Genomic DNA, 12,682 nt, shown 5'->3' with positions numbered 1-12,682 from the left:
TGAAGGTTGTATTACTTTTCCTGTCTTAATGAAGAAATTGTTTATTATCTTACTGATTTGTTTTTTTAATTGAGGTAGAAATTTTATGCAGTAAAGTGCACAAATTGTAGGTATACAGCTGGGATGTTTACACCATGTAACCAAATCCCAAATGAAGATGGACGGACATTTCAGGCAACAAAGCAGGCTGCCTTATGTTCCATTTCAGCCACTTCCATACTCAGAGATCACCATAAATGAGTCATGCCTAGTAATGAACTTCTGGCTTCCATCATTCAGCATCAGCATCCTCTATGGGATTCATCCGTGTTGTTGCATGGACCAGTAGTTAATTCTTTTTAATTGAGGTGCAGGATGCCCCTTGCATGAATATACCAGGATTTCATTAATTGTTCTGTCGATGGGGCATCTGGATAGTTTCTAGGTGGGGGTTATTATGAATGATGCTACTAAGAACATTCTAGTACATATCTTTTGGTGAATATGTGTATACTTTCTTTTGGTGTAGCATTATTGGATCATAAGTACATGTGTTCAGTACTAATGTATACTGCCTAGTGATTTTTCAAAGTAGTTGTAACCAGCAAGGGTAACAATTATTCCACATCCTAACCAACATTTGATCATGTTAAAAATTCAGTCTTTTTAATTTTAGCCAATCCGATAGAATTCTAGGAATCTCAATGTGATTTTCGTCTTTGTTTTCTTGGTGTATAATGATGTGGAGTACCTTTTCATATGCTTTATGGCCATTTGGGTATTTTCTTTGGAGAAATACCCATTCAGGTCTTTTGTCCATTTTAAAAATTGGATTATCTTTTTGTATAATTTGTAAAAATTCTTTATACATTCTGGATACAAGTTCTTTATTAGATGTATGTATGGCACATACCTTTCCCCAATCTTTGGCTTACCTTTTCACTCACTTAATAGTTTCTTTGAGTGAGCATAAATTCTTAATTTTAATGAAGTCAAATTTTAAGATCTTTTTATGGTTAGTTCCTTTTTATGTCCTGTTTAATATATCTTTTTCTACCTCAAGGTTCTGAGCATCCATTCTACATATTTACTTCTAGAAGTATTATAACCTAACTTCAGTTTCTATGATCCATCTCTAATTTGTACGGGTGGAGTGAGATAAGGGGTCAGGGGATTTGTTTGTTTTGTTTTGCATATGGCTATTCAGTTGACCCAACATTATTTATATAAAGGACCATCTCCCCAGTAAATTGTAACCGTACCTTTGTCATAAATCAGGCAGATCTATCTGTGTGAGTCTGTTTCTAGGCTCTGTATTTTCTCTTTTGCATTTCTCCCTTCTTATGCCTAAACCACAGCCTTAATTTTTGTAACTTTATAGTAAGTATTGATATCTGGTGTCTAATCCTCCAGCTTTGTTCTTCAGATTTGCTTTGGCTCTTCTAGGTCTTTTGCATTTCTGTGGAATCCTTTGCATTTTCAAGAATCAGTCACACACACACACACACCCAACCAAACCTTCTGGCATTTTGATTGGGATTGCATAGAATCCATAAGTCAGTCAGTAGAGAAATTATATGTTAATAATATTGCATCTTCCAGTCAGTAAATGTCATATATCTTTCATTTTATTTAGATATTTTTAGATTTCTGTAAGCATTGGTTTGTAATTCTTGTTGTAAAGGTCTTTTACATCTTTAACTAGATTATTTTCAGTATTTGCTGTTCTTTGGTGCTACTGTAAATGGTTTGTTTTAAATGGATTTTCTAACTGTTTTCTAATTCTAATATGTTTGAATTCTAAGTGTAGATTAACCTGGTATCCACAACCCTTACTTTTTAAAACACTTTATAAGTTATATTTATAGTTTTTGTTTGTGTCTTTTTCTTTGCCTTTTTGCACTGTCCGGGAACTTAATTGTACTTAACATTTCCTTTTTTGTACTTAAATATTCTTTTAATCATTTTGATTATAAAGCATAAATTACATATGTCACTACCTTTTTAAATTAAGCGTTTATAATTACAGATTCACATGCAGTTTTATGAAATAATCAATTCCATGTAGTCTTCACCTGGTTTTCCCCAGTGAGGTAGCATCTTGCAAAACTGTAGTACAATATCACAAACAGAATATTGGCCTTGATACAGAGCATTTCCATCACCACAGGATCTCTCAGGTTGCCCTTATAGTCACACTTACTCCCCTCCTTCCCTCTATTCCCCTTCTCCATCCTTAGTCCCTGCCAACCATTGGTCTGTTCTCCTTTTCTATAATTTTGCCATTTCAAGAAAGTTATGTAAGTGAAGTCATACAGAATGTAACCTGTTCGGATTGGTCCTTTTTACTCAGCTAAATTCCCTGGAGATTCATCCGAGGTGTTGTGTGTATCCATAGGTCATTCCTTATTATTGCTGAGTAGTATATCTGATATAGATTTATTGCCATTTGTTTACCCATTCACTTGAAGAAGGACATCTTGGTTGTTTCTGATTTTTACCTATAAACATTTGTGTACAGGTTTTCATGTGATCATAAGTCTTTATTTTTCTGGGTTAAATGCCCAAGGGTGCAATTTTTCACTCATGATAATTATCATGGTTAATTTTATGCTGCCATACTCTTCTCTAAAGTAGTTGTCTAATTTTACATTCCATCAGCAATGTATCTAGTTTCTTTGCATCCTTGCCAGCATTTTAGTGTTGTCACTATTTTTTATTTTAGCCATTATGATAAATGGCAAATGATGTACATCTTTTCAAGTGTTTATTTGCCATCTACATCCTCTGCAGTGAAATGTCTATTCATGGCTTTTGCCCATTTTCTAATTGGATAGTTTGTTTTTACTATTGAGTTTTGAGAGATCTTTCTATTTTCTAGACATTAGTCTTGTCAGATTGATGTTTTGAAAAGCTTCTCCAAGTCTGTAGTTTGTCTTTTTATCCTCTCAGGTCTTTCACAGAGCAAAAATTTTAATTTTGATGAAATCTAATTTGGTTAGTTTACATGATATATCTTTTTCTATCCTTTTACCTTTATCTATTATATTTAAAAGTGGATTTCTACTTGATAGCATGGATGTAGGTCTTTTTAAAAAAATTCAGTCTGAAAATCTTTTTATTCATGTGTTTACACCTACATTTAATGTAATTGCTAATATGCTTCAATTAGGCCCACCATTTTACTGCTTGTTTTCTATTTTTTCACCTGCTTATTTTTTTCTTCTCCCTCTTCTGCCTTCTTTCTGATTATGTATACATTTTTGTATTTTATCTGTTGTCTTTTATATATTTTTAAATGGTGGTTGTAGGTATTACAATATAAATACCTAACCTTTCACAGTCTACTTAGAGTTTGTATTGTACCACTTAGAGTAAAATGTAAAGAGCTTACAACCATGTAGGTCTCTGCTTTCCAGAGTTTCCATGTGTGTTACATCCACCTATATCAAAATCCCCAAAAAGGACTATAATTTTTTGTACGTTTATACATATTGTAAAGAACTTGAGGAAAAAATAATCTTATATTTACATAGTATTTACTATTTTTCTTTCCTCATTTTTAAAATTGCAGGATACTATTTTCCTTCAGCCCGAGGAATTTTCTTTAGTATTTCTTTTACAACAGATTTGCTAGTGACAAATTTTCTTAGATTTCCTTCACTTGAGAATATTATTTTCCTTTAGTTCTGAAGGATATTTTTGCTGATACAGTATTCTGTGTTGATAGGGTTTTTTGTTTTTTCATTTAGTATTGTAAAGATTATTCTACAGTCTTCTGGCATCTGGTTTCTGATGAGAAATTTTCAGTCATTTTGTTTGTTCTCCTATATGTAATGCATTTGTTTTCTTTGGCTGCTTTCAAGATTTTATCTTTGTCTCTAGTTTTAAATGATTTGATTATACTGTGCCTTGACATAGTTCTGCTCATTTATTTTTTCAATCTTTTTTCTCTCTTTTCTTCAAATTAGATCATTTTTGTTGATCTGTTAATTTTACCAAATCTTTCTCATGTACAATCTTCTCATCTGTGAATGTTTTATCTCAGATATTACAATTTTCAGTTCCCAAATTTTCATGTGGTTTTTTATTATACTTTATGAGAGCATTTTATTTTTCTGTTTATTTCTAGAGTGCTTACCTCATAAAGCATGGTTGTAATTGCTTCTTTAAAGTCTGATAATTTCAGCATCTAGGTCATATGACATCTATTGATAGTTTTTACCCTTGAGAATTAGTTTTTCTGGTTCTTTGCATGTTTGGTTATTTTAGATTGTGTTGGACATTTTTAGTATTATGTTGCTTAGTCTCTGGGCCCTATTACAGTCCTCCGTAGAATGTAGATTTCTTTTTTCCTTTTAGCTGATAACCAACCCACTGAGGTTCAAACTGCTAACTTTCTCCTTGTTTGGAAGATGATTCCGATGTCAGTTCAATTTTCAAAGCCCTTACTATGCTGTCTTGTGTACACACCACTCAGTGGCTAGTCTGAGACGTAGGTAGTGGTTTAAATTATAGTTCAGTTCTTTAACCTTTGTTATACTGCTTTGAGTTTTCCCACTCATACACAGCTCATATTAGCTTGTGTTGATTCATACACAGAATTAGGGAATCTTTTTCTCTACCTTTTCCTCTCTGGAGGGATTTCTGGGATTCCTCCTGATCTGTTTAGACCACAAGAGCCCATTTTTGGTCTGGCCAGAAACATGGTGTTTCAAAGTTTTAGCTTTCTGCACTGCCACACAATTCTTGCAATTGGGGTCATCTTTGTGGTAAAATGGGAAGACAAAAAGAGAAAGAAGTATACTGGGGATTTCTCCCACCCTCTTCAGGACTGAGGGCCCATTTCCCAGTTCTCTAGCCAGAAAGACAGATTTCTAATGAAGTTTTAGCCACTGGCACTGCCTACTGCCCCAGCTCTGCTGTCACTCACTCTAGGTGAGCTGTGAAATAAGAGGAAAAAAAGTGAGGGTTTTCAGCCCACACACATACTCACGCTCAAAGGGCCCCCTTTACCCTGATCTTCTGGTTAAAGACAATCTCCCAGAGTTCTAGTTGTCTGTGTGCACCATGAAATGCCCATCCTCAGCTCAAGGCCACAAGGAAAAAAAACGGGAAAACCAGGAAACTCACTTACATGGAAGTCTCTTTCTTCTTCAGGCATTGGTTCTCTTCCCCAAACTGCTTTTTTCTCTTTACTTTTCAGAGTTCTTTGGTAATTGTTTTTTGTATTTTTTCCTGAGTTTTTATTTGTAATCAGCAGGAGATAGGCACTTTAATGGGCTTATGCTATCCTGGCCACAATAGAAGTTCTCAAGTGGTTTTTAAATAAAACATTTAAAATGGCTGTGAGTTGCATTTCCATCATCAGTTGGTCCATCACAATCAAAGCATTAGAAATCTGTTCTGATATAATGTCAACACTCAGTTTCTATGAAAGCAGATTATTTTATTGGTTGAAATATTCCTAATAGCTTTGAATATCTTCTTGGTATCATTACTCTCCTTACTTTTTACATTACATTTACACATTTCTCTCTGTTCATCTTCAGTATGTATTCTGAAACCAACAGGACATCAGAGCTGGACTGTGGTTTTCTTTAATTATTCAAGCTAAATTACCAGAAATGCCCTTTTAAGATGAAATATTTAGTCACTTCAAAACGAGTCAGGTTGGAGGAAGAGGGCAGGTTTACTTAGCTCATGTTTTTCATCCTTACAAGCAGTATTGATGTTTCAGGCTAGCAAGCTGTGGTAGAAGCCTTCGAGTCCTAACCAAAAACAATTCTCTTTCTTCAAAACTCCCATAACACTTTATTAAAACTCCCATAACACTTTATTAAAAGATTAAAAATGTAAATCCCGAGGATAGGGAAACAGGCACTCTTAAGCACTATTGGTTTTAGTATAAATTTCTAGATGTTCACTGAAACTTTGTGTGTATCTGTGTTTACATGGCAATTTGATGAACTAACCTAGGAATATGATTTTTCTGGCTCAAAAAGTATGCAAAAGATTATAGTTATAAACACATATGTGAGATATATATATACATATCATGCAAACCCTTTGAGGCAGAAATCACACTTCTAGGTGTAGTTCATCAGATTGCTGTTTATTTTAGCCAAAAAATGGGGGTGGGGGCCTTCATATGCACTAATGGAGTACAGATAATTAAATTATGGTACAGTTATAGATTCTATAAAATGGAATACTACCCAGCCATTAATATGATACGTATTATTTATTAAAATGGAAAGCTCTATAATATTAAGTGGGAATTGAGGCTACTAAGTATAATACATCTTCATATACACTAATGGAGGACCGATAATTAAATTATGGTACAGTTATAGATTCTATAAAATGGAATACTACCTAGCCATTAATACGATACATATTATTTATTGAAATGGAAAGCTCTGCAATAGTGGAAATTGAAACTACCAAATATAATTGGTATAATCTCTTTTTATAAAAGCTATAGATATACTTATATTGATATATATAGGAAAATAATTTGGAAGGATAGACATCAAATAGTTATAGTGATCATTCTCACAGAGCCAAGATTAAGAATTAAAAAAATGTTTTGTTTCCTATTAAGTATTGCCAAGTATTTTTTTTAAATCATGACTTACTTAATTTGAGCAAGAGTAGGAGGGACCTATATTCATGTTGGAGAAAAGATTTCTACATTCTAAAGGGTAAAAGAACTAGAATCTATGAGAAGAAGGGGCAGGGTGTTACAGATCACAGTTCCTTATATACAAGTAAACTTTTAAACTCTTTTTAACACTAACATTTAACAGACCTGACAGTACAAAATGGGTTGCCTGTAGGTATGAGTTCCACATCACTAAAAATGTTCAGACGTAAGGTCCAAAGCCATTTGGTAAGTTTATCATGGAAGTAATTGAAGCATCAGTTTTTTTGACGTTTTGCCTTGGGACTCTCTTGGTAGATGATTTTAACATTGTGTGAAAAGTTGAATGAGGGGACTTAGAAAAGCCTTTCTGATTCTCATTTCCAAATTCAAAGAGAATTATATTTCAACCTGCTTATCACTAAGAAGATAACAGCATGTTAAAAGTCACATGAAGTATGACCTTTTAATACGCTACGGTGCAGCACCCTCAAAGTAAAGTACAGAAACTTACAGTGGTATCTGTCTACAGTTTATCATTGGTGAATAAATGAAGGGAAGAAGGAATTGAGTCTGGACTTGCCACATATGGAACCATGAACTATACACATAGAATACTGTTTGGGGTCACAAAGTAGTAGATTAAGCCAGTGATTCCTAAACCCTGCTGAACTTCAGAATCCATCTTCAGAGCTTATAGATATAGACATATTACATATTTTAATAGACTCTTGGGTCGTGATCCCACAGATTTAGATTAACTAGCTCTGGAATAGGGCCCAGAAAGCACTATCTTTAAAACAATTCTCAAGTTGTGTTGATGATCAGCCAAGTTCAGACACGACCAGAATAAATATATATATATATATACACATATGTATATGTATATATATATGTGTGTATATATATATATATGTATATGTATATGTGTGTATATATATGTATATGTATATATGTATATGTGTATATATATATATGTGTATATATATATGTATATATATATACCTACATATCAGGACAGTTACAAGAAAGGAGAAAGCAAAATAAAGTCTTTTGATAAACACATCAAGTGCTTTTGAGTTACTGATATTTTAAAAAGCTGTCTCGGTGAGAAGCCCATTAACATTCTACAGCGAAGTGATGCTACAGCCAGTATTTCTGATGTTTCATTCAGTCCATTAAGCAGAGCTGCTTAAAATAACTGGTTTTATTTATTTATACATTTATAATGTTCATGAATACAGTCAACAATATGGAAATTCTTGTCAATAAAAAAGTGTCTGTCCACAGACTATACACAGAAATAAAATTATTAGACCTGCATCAGTCACTGTCTGAGCTGGTCATGCCCTTAAAGGAAATTTCAAGAAAGATGGGCTGAAGTTGGTGAGGTATCTGCTGATGTTTAAGATGTAAGCAAGGTGGTATCTTACTCATGATCAGGTTAACAATAACACATATATTGAACAGTTTGAGAATTTTGCATCTTTAGATTTATGTCCAAATGATGAAAAGGGGGAAATGAAGAAATGATGAAAAGGGGGAAATGATGAAAAGGAGGAAAATGAAGGCAACCCGCAAAACTGATAATGAAAATAGAACATGAAAGTAACTGTCATCACCCACTAACAAAGCGCCTCATCTTCCTAAATAACAGAGTCAGCCCTCTAAGTCAGTCTGTCATAAGTGCCAGATTTGTCTTCTGAGGCCACTTTTGGCACCCGAATTCCTGAGGTCTAGCTTCAAATGAGCATTTCCTCCACTGCCAGAGTCCTACAGGAGGCTGTAGAGATGGATCCCACAGCTGGTCCCTGCACTGACAGGCATGCTCTCGCCGGCTCAGGCATTGTCTAGGGCATGTCCTGCTTAGAATGCTCTTCCCCTAGAACCTGCACGTAGGGAGCAGATTCCCAGAAACGCTTCCCATCTTTGTTCACAGCCACTTTCCCAACAAGGCCTGTGATCATCTTATTTAAAATTGTGGCACCTGTGCTCCCCACCCACCACCTGATCCACATCTTCTTCTTTTCCATTGCACTTAACAATTTTATTGTAAACCCAGAATTGACTTGTTATGTTTATTGTTGATGTCTGCGCCCTCTGCTAATTACAGAGCTTTATTTGCTTTGTCCATTGATGTAAGTGTCTAGAATAGTGGCTAGCACTTAGTATATAAATATGTGTTAAGTGGATGGATAAGTACATGATGTATTGATTGTTCATTACTAGCTATTTATGCCACATCAGGCAGTTTTCAGTATAGCCTTCAGTATTCACGTAGTTAAAACCATCCCAAATATTTGTGTTTGAACAACCTTGTCTGTGAAATGGAACTGCCTAGGTCATGAGTGCATTTTGGAGTTCTGCTGTTTAGTCAGAGCATGCTGGCAGTAGCGGCTGCACTTGGAGAAGTGAAACCTCCTGCTTATGTTTTGGCCCCATGAGATCTCATAAGATTTCCCCCAACATTTTTGGCTTTACTCCTGATACGCACTTTTCATATCTCTTAAAGATCAGCCTGTTGGACGTTATTCTTACAACAGTGCTAAGCACTCAGCAATTAACCTAGTCAATGATATGTGTTGATTGTGGGTGTGACCCACCATCGTGGTCAATAAAAAAGTGTCTGTCCACAGACTATACACAGAAATAAAATTATTAGACCTGCATCAGTCACTGTCTGAGCTGGTCATGCCCTTAAAGGAAATTTCAAGAAAGATGGGCTGAAGTTGGTGAGGTATCTGCTGATGTTTAAGATGTAAGCAAGGTGGTATCTTACTCATGATCAGGTTAACAATAACACATATATTGAACAGTTTGAGAATTTTGCATCTTTAGATTTATGTCCAAATGATGAAAAGGGGGAAATGAAGAAATGTCTGTCAAGAGACAAACCATGTCTGTTGTGATTTTTAACTTCAGAGCATCTTAGGAATTATCCAGTCCAGCTCATTTTATACTTCAAGAAACTCAGGAAACCAAGATTAGGTTAATCTTCTAAATTCACAGTACTAGCTAGAGGCAGCCCCTTCTGGGACAGGAGTCCTAGTCTGTTTGGTTTCTTTTTTTTTTAAACCCACCATATTGCTAAAACAGCAACACCAGCTTCCTCATGCAGTGCAGTCATCTACTGTCAACACGGGTCTTGGCTTCTTTCCCTTCAGCGTCTCACCCGTCTTTCTTAAGGAGGATCCAGATTTCTCCAAATGTTACCTTCATATGGGACCTTATTCTGTCACCCCAACCCAGAGCCTTCTTAGAATGCCTTCCGCACAGAGGCCAGTATATTCTCTCGAGTGCCCGCTGTTTGGGAATGCTTGCTTTTCTGCTTTCCTAGGCCCCCCATCACCATGATGTTCAGCACAGGGACTCCGGAGAAGCACCTGGTTAGTGTCTGGTGGCTGCTTTGTTGTTTTTGACTCCCATCTGTTTTTGCCTGTCTCTTCCCCCAGCTCCACCCTCAACTCGGTTTGCCCTCAGGAATTCTTCACCTCCTTTGATCAGTTTCTCTGGCTCTTTCTTCACCCTTTGTGGCTTCTCAAGGCCACATCAGTAGAGTTAGGAGGGGAAAGAAGCAAGCACCCTGCTTTTATCTAGTATTTCATTTTTTTCAGCATTATCTCATTTGACCTTTACAGCAACCCTGTGTTAAGTGGGAACAGATATTCTTACTCCCTTTTTACTAACAAAGAAATGAAATACAGCTATGTAAAGGAAATGATCTCATTGGCAGAACTGGAAGCAGAGCCTCCAAATCTGAGTGTAGAATCTTTGCTACTGTCCCAAATTTTAACAGAAAGAGAGACAAAATTTATCACCGTCTGGTATTCTGAAATGTACATAATTTTTTTCTTCTCAACATCGTACTCAGTTTAAAAATCTTCTGAGGATATTAATGTGGATTTCTCTAGTGTCTTTAGAAACTTGATTTTAGAAAAGACCACTGACAAGTTAGTGATATAATAAACAGGTTCTCTGATACTGACTGCATTTTCATCTACATTTACCAGTTATTAAATGCTGTTATATGTGGAACTGTGTTTGCAATATTTTATTTACTGTTTTGAGAATTAGGTTGATGGTAAGATTTATTCAAATTCTTGATTTTAATAGTGTATCAATACAACTTAATAATTTGATTTCTTTGCAAGTTTTGAAAATCCACATATTCTAGTAGATCTTAAACTTAAAGTGTAAGAAATATTTCACATATAAAATATGATATAGGCCGGGTGCGGTGGCTCATGCCTGTAATCCCAGCACTTTGGGAGGCTGAGGTGGGCAGATCACGAGGTCAGGAGACCGAGACCATCCTAGCTAACACGGTGAAACCCTGTCTCTACTAAATATACAAAAAATTAGTCGGGCGTGGTGGCGGGTGCCTGTAGTCCCAGCTACTCGGGAGACTGAGGCAGGAGAATGGTGTGAACCCGGAAGGCGGAGCTTGCAGTGGGCAAAGATCACGCCATTGCACTCCAGCCTGGGCTACAGAGCGAGACTCCGTCTCAAAAAAAAAAAAAAAAAATATATATATATATATATATATATATATATATATAAAATATATAATACTGTATTTAAACATACTCTTTAATATTTATCATTTATCTCAACTAATAGAAAGTGATGTCTTATCACTTTTTATTATTCATAGACAGACTGAAATTTGTTTTAACTTAAATTCAACCGATAAGTTTTACTTAATTTTATTAATGTTTTTAAGTTACTCCACTGCCAAGCAGAGCATTTTAAAGCACACTGTGATGTATATACTTTCATAAGAAAAATTAAATGTAATTACATTTTGCAAGTAACACAAATTGGAAGCTGACATATTGTCCTGACATGGCTGGCAGTGTCTGCTCCCTGCCAAGCTTCTCTGTATAGCCGAACAAGAGAGTTTATATGCAAAGTAGCAAATATATGGTGTTTTGTAATGCAGCTTTATTCTGACTGTCACTTGCCCTCCTAGAGGCCATGGGATGCACAAATTGTATGTAAGAGTCCTAGAAGATGTTAAAAACCCTTGTGCCTTATGTTCAGAGTTGTCAGCGTGATCTAAGGCCTGAAATCATAAGGTACAGTAGTGTACAGTAAATTTATATAAAGTCCTTTGATATAAATTGATGTCCAAATTCTAGGTTTGCCTTTGATGTTATTACTTCCACTCATTTTTAAGTTGTTTTCATGTTTCACGTTGCCAAATGGCACACTACCTGGAGTATGCCCTCTTGTTGAGACCATTCTTAGTTTGATATAGTGTCAAAGAAAAAAAGTGAGAATGTTGGGAATTTGGTTTGCTTTACAAGTTAGGTGAGTGGAGAGAACCCTCTTGACAGGATGATGATAGATTAGCTGTGTCCAGTCACATTTGTTATCACTTTTGTGTGATCTTGCTGTTTACCTCTTTTAAATCAGAAATACATTCTGCTTATGGGAAGACACACACACACACACACTGATTTATACTAAAATCACAAAAACCTTTTAAAATGTCTTGTGAAAATATATTAGCTACCTTTCTCAGAACAAACATAAAGAATAGTAAATAAATGTGCAGGCCAGCACCAGTGTTGACATCTGTTGTGACCTGTGCTACATGGAGTAACCATTGTAGAGACAATCATCTTAGGCACCAGAATGACTTAGGAGCTTTTTTCTTTGTTCTTTCTTATCACTTACTATTTTTATTAGTTTAGCTTTTTCCAAACATGTTTACTCAGAGATACCTATTTTAGTTAGGAAGAAAAAGAGAAATAACACCAATTAAAGCTAATTGAGGCTGAATTCTTGTCAGTCTTAAAAGAATCCTAATTGTTTCTCTTTGAACTGACTAATCCATAAAAGTTTTCTGAAGGAATGGGGTGTGGTTGCATTTGATGGCTTCCATTTGGATGATTTCTACTAGCTTTTTTCTTATTTGAAAACTATTAGAACGAACATGATCATTTTTTCAGGCTGGAGTGCAGTGGCACGATCTCAGCTCACTGCAACCTCTGCCTCCCGGGTTCAAGCGATTCTCCTGTCTCAGCCTCCCGAGTAGCTGAACTACAGGCA

At 35.6% G+C, this 12,682-nt stretch overlaps 1 protein-coding gene across 1 annotated transcript in view; it reads left to right on the top strand.

Annotated features, from left to right (window-relative positions):
- Positions 1 to 12,682, top strand: part of RAP2A (RAP2A, member of RAS oncogene family) — a 34,940-nt gene that overhangs the window by 17,248 nt on the left and 5,010 nt on the right. The window lies entirely within an intron of this gene.

This window comes from Nomascus leucogenys, chromosome 5, assembly GCF_006542625.1.
Source record: "Nomascus leucogenys isolate Asia chromosome 5, Asia_NLE_v1, whole genome shotgun sequence".
Lineage (NCBI taxonomy): Eukaryota > Metazoa > Chordata > Mammalia > Primates > Hylobatidae > Nomascus > Nomascus leucogenys.
This window is presented reverse-complemented; position numbering and strand designations above follow the sequence as displayed.